The sequence below is a fragment of the Homarus americanus genome, unplaced genomic scaffold, assembly GCF_018991925.1.
Source record: "Homarus americanus isolate GMGI-L3 unplaced genomic scaffold, GMGI_Hamer_2.0 scaffold56737, whole genome shotgun sequence".
Classification (NCBI taxonomy): domain Eukaryota; kingdom Metazoa; phylum Arthropoda; class Malacostraca; order Decapoda; family Nephropidae; genus Homarus; species Homarus americanus.
The window spans coordinates 5,001-17,402 of record NW_024741472.1 but is presented as its reverse complement, the minus strand read 5'-3'; the positions used below and the strand labels follow the sequence as shown (position 1 = coordinate 17,402).

The following is a 12,402-nucleotide window of genomic DNA, read 5'->3' as shown; positions in this document are numbered from 1 at the left end:
TGGCCACCGTCCTGCTGTCTATAGCAACCAACGCCTTTCAATGGGATCTGAATGAGCATTCATTTAGGCCCCTTAACTCGACGTTTGGTTCATCCCACAGCGCCAGTTCTGCTTACCAAAAGTGGCCCACTAGATACTCAGATTAGTCGCCGGAGCTTCATCCCTACAAGCAAGCTCGGCATCTCACCCATTTAAAGTTTGAGAATAGGTTGAGGACGTTTCGTCCCCAAGACCTCTAATCATTCGCTTTACCGGATGAAATTCACCCTGCGAGTTCCAGCTATCCTGAGGGAAACTTCGGAGGGAACCAGCTACTAGATGATTCGATTAGTCTTTCGCCCCTATACCCAGCTCCGACGATCGATTTGCACGTCAGAATCGCTACGGACCTCCACCAGAGTTTCCTCTGGCTTCATCCTGGCCAGGCATAGTTCACCATCTTTCGGGTCCCAACATATATGCTCATGGTACTTGCCGACTGCCCGCGAGCCTGCCCCGGTGCGCCTCCGCCGTTTACCGACGGCCCGCTTCCGGGGACGGACAGCACCGCGGCGTCTTGGCAAGTCCCGGGCCTGCGCCCCCCCCTCCCATGAGGGGAAATTAAACTTCGACCATCGCCCTGACGACCTCCACCACACGCAACGTCCAGAGACGGGGGAAAGTATCTCACCCCGCTTGTCACGGCGTGGGCGAGGTCGCAGGCAGCCGGTCAGGGATCGGCCCAAGACGCACCGGAGAGCCTGTTACAGCTGCCCCGGGCGCCCGTCACTGGACCCGGAGCTGCGAAGACCTACCTCTTTTGCTGCATGTTTGAGCAGTCTGCAACTTTGTTGTGATTAGACACTCAATCCTAGTGATTGTACTTACTCAACATAGTGACGGTGTAATTACCATCACAGATTGTACGGAAAATTCCAACTTTTGGAAAAAACAAATATTTGGGCTCCCCAAATTTTGACTACTACCCGTGCGTCTACGTCCTGGATTGGCCAATCAGTGGTGCCCCACGGTGGCGTGATACATGCACGTTTACTGCGGTGCTCTGATTGGCTAACCGAACGTGGCGTGGTAGGTAGGCTGTTTCTACTCTCTAAGTCCTCTTCTTTCCTTTTTTCATCCCCCTCATGCACTCCGTTCTTTGAACGGGAGGCGGGACTTAGCGATACGGTCGATCCGGCAAGGGAACCTGTGATAGTGCAGGGCACCCCTTGTCCGGGGGTCACCGGTAGGTGGCAACTTTCTTAGACATAACTATAGTCACAGGTAACCTGGGTGCAGAACCCTACGAGCCCGACGCCCGTCCAAGAGGGGGGGGCGGGGTCACTGCTCCCAGGCAGGAGCCCTGTGTTATAGGTAGGATTAGATGTAATCAAGAAGATGACAACAAGCATTAGAATAAAACATAGAGATAAGGGACACTCTATTGGAAGGGGAAAAGTGGCAGAAATCACTTACAACAAACTGCAAGTCCCACTAACAAGAATATTCAGCACCAATGAAGGTTTTAAAGTAATCTGTAAAGATGACTTTGATTCAGATAAAATCCTTTCAAAAGAAGCAAGAGATATATTTTACAATGAAGGCCTTATTGTTGTCATGCCACCAGAACAAAAAGCAAAAAGATCAGTTTTCGTTCGTCAAGTCGACCAAGAGATCGGGAGGAAGACATCGGAAGACCTGAAAGATGAACTGGAATGCCAAAATAGGTGGATGAAGATTGAAGAAGTCATTAAGATAAAGGACTATACTCATGTTTTTAAGATTACTTTTGAAGAAGTGTCAATGGCTGAGAAAGTTTTACAACAGGGCTTTCTAATATTCAACATGTCAGTCACACCACATCAAATAAAGAAGGAGACATTCATCAGTCTGCAAACTTGCTTCTCCTGCTACAAATATGAAGAACACACAACGAGAGACTGTCCGGAAAAAGAAAAAAAGTACTGCTCAGATTGTGCAGGCGACGACCATACCTACACTGAATGTAAGAATACACATGTTGGCTGTCTCAACTGTAAGAGAAACGGGAATGCATACATAGGACATAGGACGTTAGCAATGGCATGCCCAATAAAAAAACACATGATAAAGTACAAGGAACAAGAAACAAGGAAAAAGGAACAAGACAAGAAGGATACGACATACGTCGAAATAGCAAAGAGAGCGGTCCAAGAGGCTCATAGACCAGAATCCACCATATTAAACCTAAGTGAGCCAATACATGATAAGGTAATGATTAGTATGATCCATGCACATTTGCACAATATCATTGCACCCGGATCATACAATGAGGAATTAAGGAAAATGTTTAAATTGAATAACCTACCAGAGATGATATTTCCAGAGAATCCACAATCCGAAAAACTATTCCAGGCAACATATGCAAGCGAACTGAGAGAAAGACTACATCTAGACGAACAAAGGTTTGAGGAAGGAGCAACAGCTGATACACAAGGAACACAAGCGACTGATAGAGATCCCAGACAAATGACTAGAAGTGACAAAGAGAAGATAGAAATAACAAAAGGACAGACTATAAGACAAAGGAGTAGGAGGAGAGAAGATAAGATGGAAACTGATCACAATATACAACCTGAATCTGCTGAAGAAATTGGATTAAAAGTTATCACTACAACAAAACATGGAATCCCAACATCGAGACCAACAGGAGGGACAATAGTAAAAAACTGTGAAGGAGGGATATACAAGTGGACATATCAAGAAAAATCCCTAAGTGAAGATTATGTCTGGTCACTAATTACTACGGACAAACTAAAGATTACGACCAAAGACTTTAAAATAGTAGACCCGTCAGAGTTTAGAAGAGTCAGAAGCGGGAAACAGGATGATAGGTCTCCACTTCAACAGTCACAATCCAAGTATAAGAAATAATGGACAATAGACAAACAGTAAGAACTTTAAGAATAATACAACACAACGTAAGAAACTGGAAGACCGAGAGAATTAACCAAAGTAATATATATCAAGAAATTGACCCTGACATTATACTAATAAACAGTCACGGTGAGACAGAAAACAACAACATAAAACTCTTTAACTATTATGTAAACCAAAGAAATAAATCGGGCGAGAAAAATGACGGAGTAGCGATAGCGGTTAAAAGAAACTTAAAATTTAAACTAATTGATGACTTCCAGGATGAATTTCTAGCAATAAAAATAAATACAACTCAAGGAGACGTAATTATTGCTACTACTTATCTCCCACCGAGACGACCCTACTTACCTATAGAAGACCTATTAAAATTGGCTAACAATAGTCATCCGATGTACATCTTAGGAGACTTTAACGCCAGACATAGGATTTTTGACAATACAAATAATAACGTCGTGGGAAACGCCCTTAATCAATTAATAAATTTAGGGAAAATCAATTATCTGGGTCCTAACTTTCCAACCTGGAGAAATCACAATACACAATCGACACCAGACAAAATTTTTACCAACAACAAAGCCTTTTTCAATTACCATATAATACAGGGACCTCTTACAGGCAGTGACCATCTGCCAATTATACTAACACTGTCAACAAGCCCCATACAGATACCAATAAAAAAGAGACTGAAAATGAGTAAAACAGACTGGGACAGCTTCAAAGACGACTTAAGTAATCACCACTCGATTAACCTACAAGGGAAAACAACAGAAGATATAGACTCAGAAATGGACAGACTGCACTCAGCAATAAAAACATCTATAACCAAACACACTCCTACTTCACACTTTAGAACATTACCCAACAACAGACTACCAGAAGAAGTTAAATTAATCCAGACCTATTACAATGAAATAAACAGGTATATGGAAAGACACGGCAGTAACAGATGGCTATATACGACACAGATAGCACTACAGATAAAATTAAGAGACGCATGTAAGGAAGCAAACAATAAAAAATGGAATGATATTATAATGGCGGCTGACATGACTAAAGACACAAAAACATTTTGGACTTCCATAAACAAGATGATGGGGCACAACAAGCAAAAAACACCATACATTAAAGACCAAAATGGAACAAAATTGCACGAGGAAAATGAACAAGAGTCAGCATTCAAAAGGGAATGGGTAAAAGTTTTTAAAATATCAGATGAGGAAAATGAAGATTTTGATAGTGAACACGAAGAAAGGATAGAAGAAGAAATGGGAAGACAAATACATAGAATCACCCCAAGGCAATATATAGACTATAACTTATTACCTAATAATCAAATAATAACCATGGGAGAAATGATGCACTGTCTGAGGAAATTTAAGGAAAAAGCCCCTGGGCTCACAGGTATTACACGAAATATGATCATGAATCTACCTGAAAACATTTTAAATACACTATTAAACATTTAGAACGCATGCTTAATAACTGGTTACTTTCCAGACAAACTAAAATATGCTAAAATGATATTTATTCCTAAGGAGGGTAAGGACAATAAGGAAATATTAAACTACAGGCCAATATCTTTATTAGAAATTACCGGGAAACTATTGGAAAAAATATTAAATTCAAGACTTATAGCCTTTTTAACACAACATGGGAAAACTAACAACAGACAACATGGATTTATGCCCAATAGAAATACCCTAACTGCAATAGCTACAATAACGGAAATAATTGCAATAGAAAAAAGCAAGGGTAACCAGATCAATATAATTTTAAGGGATGTTTCTAAGGCTTTTGATAAAGTTTGGCATTTAGGCTTGAAATATAAAATATTAAAACTGGGACTTAACGAATACTTGCTAAGAATATTGTGTAACTATTTAGATGATAGGAGAGCACAAATTCAAATTGGAAACTTTTTGGGAACTATGTTTAATCTTGAGAGTGGAGTACCTCAAGGAGGATGCCTTTCTCCAACACTATATACAATTTATACTTCAGACACACCTCAACCTACCCCCTTTAGCGAATATGTAATGTTTGCTGATGATATTACTCAAATAGTATCATACCCAGGAAAATCAACTCAATTTATGGCACTCTACACGGTAAGAGCGATAAAAAACATAAATGATTTTGAGAAAAAATGGAAAATCAGGACAAATAAGAACAAATTCAAGATAATACCAATAGCCAAGATTAAAACAAGTCCAGTAATAGTCGACCAGGAACTATACCCATACGACACTGAAGGCAGGATGCTTGGATTAAAACTAACAAAAAGAGGATATATAACATACTTAAAAGATAAAGAACGACAGGCAAGAATAAGATTATCAAAAATAAAACGCTTTAAGAACCTTAGCATTAATAACAAAAGAAAGATTTATATTGCCCTTGTCAAATCAATTATGGACTACCCACCCATCCCATTGAACACCCTTAGTAAAACGTGCATTAAAAGGTTACAAACAGTACAAAATATAGCCCTCAGATTTATATATAACATAAAATATACAGACCACATCAATAATGAACAGCTACACAAGAGAGCAAACCTCTTAGCAATCAATGTAGATATACACAACAAAGCTGTAAATATTTGGAAAAAAGTGACTGAACTTAACACAGAAACATATCAAAACTGGATAAATAATATAGACAACGAAGAATTCCAAGAACACAGTTGGTTTAAATCAGCCAGGAAGAAAGTAATTGAACCATCTCCTGCCCCAATATACATATAAAACATTAATAGAGAGAATAAAAGATGAGAGTGACCTACCAGCTCCACAAGAACCTGGCAGGCCTCTCCATACAGTGTACCTTTAGACTAACATAACTAATATTTAACATTTAACATTTAACATTGAACTAACATCTTAGCCAAAAAAAAATGTGACTACCCTCCCAGCTACACAAGGACCTGGGCGGGCTCACTAACTCCGAAAAAAAAAATAATAATAATAATAATAATGTGATTACCCTCCCAGCTACATCAGCCAGGAAGAAGTAATTGAACCACCTCCTGCCCCAATATACACATTTACACATAAAACATTACTAGAGGAATAAAGATGAGAGTGACCAACCAGCTCCACTAAGAACCTGGCAGGCCTCTCCATACAGTGTACCTTTAGACTAACACAACTAACACTTAACTAACACCTCAAAAAAAAAAAATGTGACTACCCTCCCAGTTACACAAGGACCTGGGCGGGCTCACTAACTCCAACAATAACAAATAATAATAATAAGCAGCATTATATAAATAAACCAATATTAATACAAAGGTCTGACGACCCAAGAGAGCAGAACAAAGACAAAACACCAATAAGAAAGATGAAGCGATCTGGTTGAGCCCAGATTCTTTCTACTCCTACTGTATTTCAGTTTCACCACTTTTCCTTCAACTCCTAATAATCTTCTTTCACCTCTTAACTAAAGACTTCGTATCGTATCGCCCGTCACTTTCATTTCGCCTTTGGGTTTAGTGAGCCCATTGACTTGCACACATGTTAGACTCCTTGGTCCGTGTTTCAAGACGGGTCGGGTGGATCACCGACCTTTTGCACACCGCGAGAGCAAAACCGCCGCCGAAGCGGCGGCAAGCTCTTGTCGATGACCGTCGCAGGGCAGCCAGGACACCGGTGGTTCCCCCCGTCGCGCGGGTCTCCCCCCCCAGACGAGCTGAGAGAGAGTCGGCGGCGAGGTACCAGTCCGACCGGGCCTTCGACGTCCCGGCAACGGGTCGGGGTGACCTACTACGAGGCGAAATACGCCCGCCGACGCCAGCGTGAGTGGGGGCGCACCCAAACATTTTTGGGTCGCTCAATTACAACACCCCACCCAGCAGACAGCCGATGAGCTGAATCCCCTCAGTTCGACCTTCGAGTTTCCACCCGTTTGGCTCTTAACGGTTTCACGTACTCTTGAACTCTCTCTTCAAAGTTCTTTTCAACTTTCCCTCACGGTACTTGTTCGCTATCGGTCTCGTGGTCATATTTAGCCTTAGATGGAGTTTACCACCTGCTTTGGGCTGCACTTTCAAGCAACCCGACTCTTCAGAGAGGCCCTTTCCGACCGTCCCATCTGTACCCTCATGGGCGCCGCCATACGGGCCTGTCACCCTCCATGGGCAGTGGCCGCTTTCAAGCTTGACTTAGACAGTATGGGACGGCGTGCTGGACCCTCTGAAACGCAACACCCCTCGTGCCCGAAGACATCGAGGTTATGCGCTGGGCTTTTCCCGGTTCAGTCGCCCTTACTAAGGGAATCCCTGTTGGTTTCTTTTCCTCCGCTTATTAATATGCTTAAATTTGGCGGGTAGCTCTCTCCTACTACGAGGTCGATCGTGGTCTCATCATCCTTAGGGGGAACATGTTCCCCAACCACGAAGCGGAAGACGCTCTGCCACCGACTTTCTTCACCACCGACATTACCACGTGCTGCTGCAAAAGACATACACAGGAAGGTTTGAGGGGCTTGTCGCGGGGGTACCAAGCGGCCATGGCGCCGGTACTCCCACCCCTGACTCTGTTCCTTCTTATTCTTAAGACTGAGAGAGAGGAAGGTTTGAGGGGCTTGTCACGGGGGTACCAGCGGCCATGGCGCCGGCACTCCCACCCCTGACTCCGTTCCTTCTCATTCTCAACGAGCAGCTTAGGTGCTCGGCCCTCTCAGCAACATCAATAGTGGTAAATAGCCAATAGGAAAAGTGTTCCAGCAGAACATCTCTCGCAGAGTCATATACACAGTTTTAATGCATATACGCTCGTGTTCCGCCCTTACTCGGCCGCACCTTTGCCGCTTAAACTTTGACCTCTTTCCCCGTTCCCGCATGCCACAGCAGTGGCACTTGTTTATCCGGAAAAAGAGAGCGAGAGTCGCAGTATTAATTGGCGTGAGCGGCCTTTCCGGCTGCAGAACTAGTGCTCTATCCCGGCGAGCGCCGTTATGAGGCGCAACACCGTCTTTAACGCGTTTAGAGAGAACTCCCCCTGCCTCCCTCCCAGGCCTGTCATGAGATAGACGTGGACTCGTGGCGAACTCTCAAAGAGAACGCCCACACCGCGTCTGACTGTGGGAGAGGGTGGAGGAGCGCGTGAGGAAGAGCACGGCGTCACCCAAGCATTCTCGTCCCAACGAGAGCAATTGTCATCTCTCTTCCTGCGCCACTACATGGTAGACTGCGGGCTCAGGCGCACTCATCAATTTAGGTTCCACTGCAATGCATGCCAAGCACTCTTTTCGAGGTGATAGACGAAATTCCGGCGGGCTTACTTAAAAGATATCCGACCCGGTTTCGTTTCCTCTTCGTGGGATGGAGTGCTTCTTCTCCGAGAGAGAAGGAGGAGGACGTGTGCCTCTTAGAACATGTGCAGCATCAGCCATGAGCAGCCGACGGCCATTCGTGTCTCTGTGGACAGCAGGCAAAAGAGCGCCTCCAGTTATTTGCGAGGGCGACAACTGTCGTCGGGACGGGACACACACATATGTGTGTGTGCCCGGCTTTGTTGTGGTTGAATGTGGGTGCGCCAAGTCCATGGACTTGCTAGTGATAGGCTTGTTTTTAAGGGCACGCCTCGCGCAAGGCGCGGGCGATTAAACCCCAAGGCGGAAGCTCGGTTCGGGTTACCCTCGTGTCGGGGAGACAGTCAGCAGGCACCGAACTCGCAGCAACCGATGGATGTATATTTCCTCGTAGAGGAGTGGCGCGATAAGCTCATATACGCCGCAATATGCGTTCAACTTGTCGATGTATCTGGTATTCTTGCGATTCACATACCGACACGCAGTTTGCTGCGGTCTTCATCGACCCACGAGCCGAGTGATCCCCCGTTAAGAGTTGTGTATTTGCCATTTGTTCTTTTTGCGACTAACCATCACAGGTCGAGTCTCAATGAAAGGGTTTGACAGACATATCCCAAGTTTGTGGTTTCGGTTTGGCCGGACGGCTTGTTGTTGTTGTTATTTTTTGACACTTGAATTTCACTCTTTTTGGGTCAAGAGGCTTATTCGGCGGTAGTAAGGAACGGACGGGCAGCCGTCCAAAGCCCCGTCCGTCCTCCTCCTCCTCCTCAGGTCTTCGCGCTCTCGCCCGAGTGTGGTCCACCTACAGCGTGGTGGTACCTATTTTTGGTGCGGGGGCCGGGATTGTCCTCTTTCGCTGCTGGAGTTGGCAGAGCAGAGCCCGAGACCGCCCAAATCAGGAGAGTAGTAGTTTTAAGAGCGCCCCGTTCTCTTTCTCTCTGTTAATGATCCTTCCGCAGGTTCACCTACGGAAACCTTGTTACGACTTTTACTTCCTCTAAATGATCAAGTTTGGACATCTTTCCGTCAGCTCGAGGCGACGACCCCAGAAAACCCTCGCGGGCAACGGGGCCGACAATCCAAGAGCGCCAGTCCGAAGGCCTCACTAAATCATTCAATCGGTAGTAGCGACGGGCGGTGTGTACAAAGGGCAGGGACGTAGTCAGCGCAAGCCGATGACTTGCACTTACTGGGAATTCCTCGTTCATGGAAACAATTGCAAGCCCCAATCCTCATCAAGAAAGGCTTTGAACGGGTTACCCTCTCCCTTCCTCGGAGGGGGTGAAAACTCGTTGATCCTTCAGTGTATACAAAAAGAGAACATCTAAGGGCATCACAGACCTGTTTATTGCTCAATCTCGTGCGGCTAGAATTGGCTGCTTATCCTCTAAGAAGAAGTTGCGAACTGGACACCATTTTCTGGAGATCCGTCGACTACTTAGTAGGCCAGAGTCTCGTTCGTTATCGGAATTAACCAGACAAATCGCTCCACCAACTAAAAACGGCCATGCACCACCACCCACCGAATCGAGAAAGAGCTCTCAATCTGTCAATCCTTCCCGTGTCTGGGCCTGGTGAGGTTTCCCGTGTTGAGTCAAATTAAGCCGCAGGCTCCACTCCTGGTGGTGCCCTTCCGTCAATTCCTTTAAGTTTCAGCTTTGCAACCATACTTCACCCGGAACCCAAAGACTTTGGTTTCCCGGAAGCTGCCCGCCGGGTCATGGGAATAACGCCGGCGGATCGCTAGTTGGCATCGTTTATGGTTAGAACTAGGGCGGTATCTGATCGCCTTCGAACCTCTAACTTTCGTTCTTGATTAATGAAAACATCCTTGGCAAATGCTTTCGCAGTAGTTCGTCTTGCGACGGTCCAAGAATTTCACCTCTAGCGTCGCAATACGAATGCCCCCGCCTGTTCCGATTAGTCATTACCTCTGGTTCCGAAAACCAACAAAATAGAACCGAGGTCCTATTCCATTATTCCATACATCACCATTCGGGCCATTCAAATAGCCTACTCTGAGCACTCTAATTTTTTCAAAGTAAACTCTCCGGCCACTCGGGACACTCGACAAAGAGCATCCCGTGCGAGCCGGCGGGGCGGCTATTCGGAGCGTGACAGTAAACACCGGGCGGTGCACCGTCAGTCCGGAACTGAGATCCAACTACGAGCTTTTTAACCGCAACAACTTTAATATACGCTATTGGAGCTGGAATTACCGCGGCTGCTGGCACCAGACTTGCCCTCCAATGGATACTCGTTAAAGGATTTAAAGTGTACTCATTCCGATTGCGAGGCCTCGGATGAGACTCACATCGTTATTTTTCGTCACTACCTCCCCGTGCCGGGAGTGGGTAATTTGCGTGCCTGCTGCCTTCCTTAGATGTGGTAGCCGTTTCTCAGGCTCCCTCTCCGGAATCGAACCCTGATTCCCCGTTACCCGTTATAGCCATTGTAGGCGCATAACCTACAATCGAAAGCTGATAAGGCAGACACTTGAAAGAAGCGGCGCCGGTGCGGAGACCGTGCGCTCAGCCCGAAGTTATTCAGATTCACCACAGGTGGGTTACGGACCGGGGCCCGACCAGTTTTGAACTAATAAAAGCGCTCTTCCCTTGCGGTCAGAGACCAATTGCATGTATTAGCTCTAGAATTGCCACAGTTATCCAAGCAAGTGGGTTTACAGATCCAATGAAACATAGCTGATTTAATGAGCCATTCGCGGTTTCGCCTTAAATCGGCTTGTACTTACACATGCATGGCTTACTCTTTGAGACAAGCATATGACTACTGGCAGGATCAACCAGGTAGCTGCTGCTGTTGGCAGCGCCTATCACGGCGGCCAAAATAGTGAGAGAGATTGAGAGAGAGGCAGAAGACATTGGGCGAGGGACCGCACGTTGGCCTTAGAGAAATAGCAAACCAGATGATCAGATCTAACTGCACCTTCTCTTGCTATTAAATCGACCCCCGATTGACTCTGACGGTCTCCCATGCGGGTGTGGAACTTCTTTGGTATGTTGTATATTATGACCGAGGTGCCCCTACCCCTTACTATAGTGAAATAGTTCCATCCAGCGTACAAGGGCGGACGCTTTCACGACCGTCTCCCACTCGGTATGTGCAGATTCTCGGATCATTTTGTATAGTATGCTATTAAATCGACCCTCGATTGACTCTGACGGTCTCCCATTCGGGTGTGCAAGTTCTCTTGGTGCATTTGAAGTATGAGTTGAGTTTAATGAAGTTGATTTCGTCATAGGCACGGTGCTGTGCTGTGCTGTGCCATCGACAACACCAATAAGGAAGGGGCATCTATTTTTACTTAGGCTAGCATACCTAAGTTAAAGCAAACTCCCCTTGCCAATACAAGAAGGAAGAGGATTTCGACATCGACGAAACCTCCGGCGGCCCGGTAGTGGTTGGTTAGGTTAGGTTAGGTTAGGTTAGGTTAGGGTAGGTTAGGTTAGGTTAGGGTAGGTTAGGTTAGGTTAGGTTAGGTTAGGTTAGGTTAGGTTAGGCGGCCCGGTAGTGGTTGGTTAGGTTAGGTAGTTGCCTGTATTATTATTCTATAAAATTTAAGGTCCCCCGTTAGACTTTACCACGGTCAGGCTAAACAGTTTAGGCTAGATATTGGTGGCTGCTTGGATTATTTCTGTCTCTTATTGACTTCGGGTGGCTAACCTCTATAAAATTGAGGACACCAATAGACTTTGTACTAAGGTTAGGTTAAACTGACACTTGGAGCAGGCCGCTACACACTTTTGCTGTAATGGAGGATTTCGCCATCGGGGAGCGTGACGAAACCTCCGGCGAAAGTAGTGGTGGCTGCCTGTATATCTCTATAAAATTTAGGCCGCCAATAGACTTTACACCAAGGTTAGGTAGTGTTGGCTGCTTGGGTTATTTCTTTCTGTCTGTTATTGACTTAGGCTGGCTAGCCTCTATAAAATTGTGGACACCAATAGACTCTGTACTAAGGTTAGGTTAAACAGACACTTCTGCTGTAACGGAGGATTTCGCCATCGGGGGGCGTGACGAAACCTCCAGCGGTCTGGTAGTGTGGACTGCACCACGGTTAGGTTAGGTAGTAGTGGCTGTCTGGATTATTTCTTTGTCTTACTCAGGCTGGCAAGCCTCGCTAAAACTTTAGGACACCAATACACTCTTCTACTACCAAGGAGAGGTTGT

At 45.5% G+C, this 12,402-nt stretch overlaps 1 pseudogene; it reads right to left on the bottom strand.

Annotated features, from left to right (window-relative positions):
• Positions 1–8,593: 8,593 nt before the first annotated feature.
• Positions 8,594–8,748, bottom strand: LOC121875918 (annotated as a pseudogene).
• Between the last annotated feature and the right edge of the window lie 3,654 nt (positions 8,749–12,402).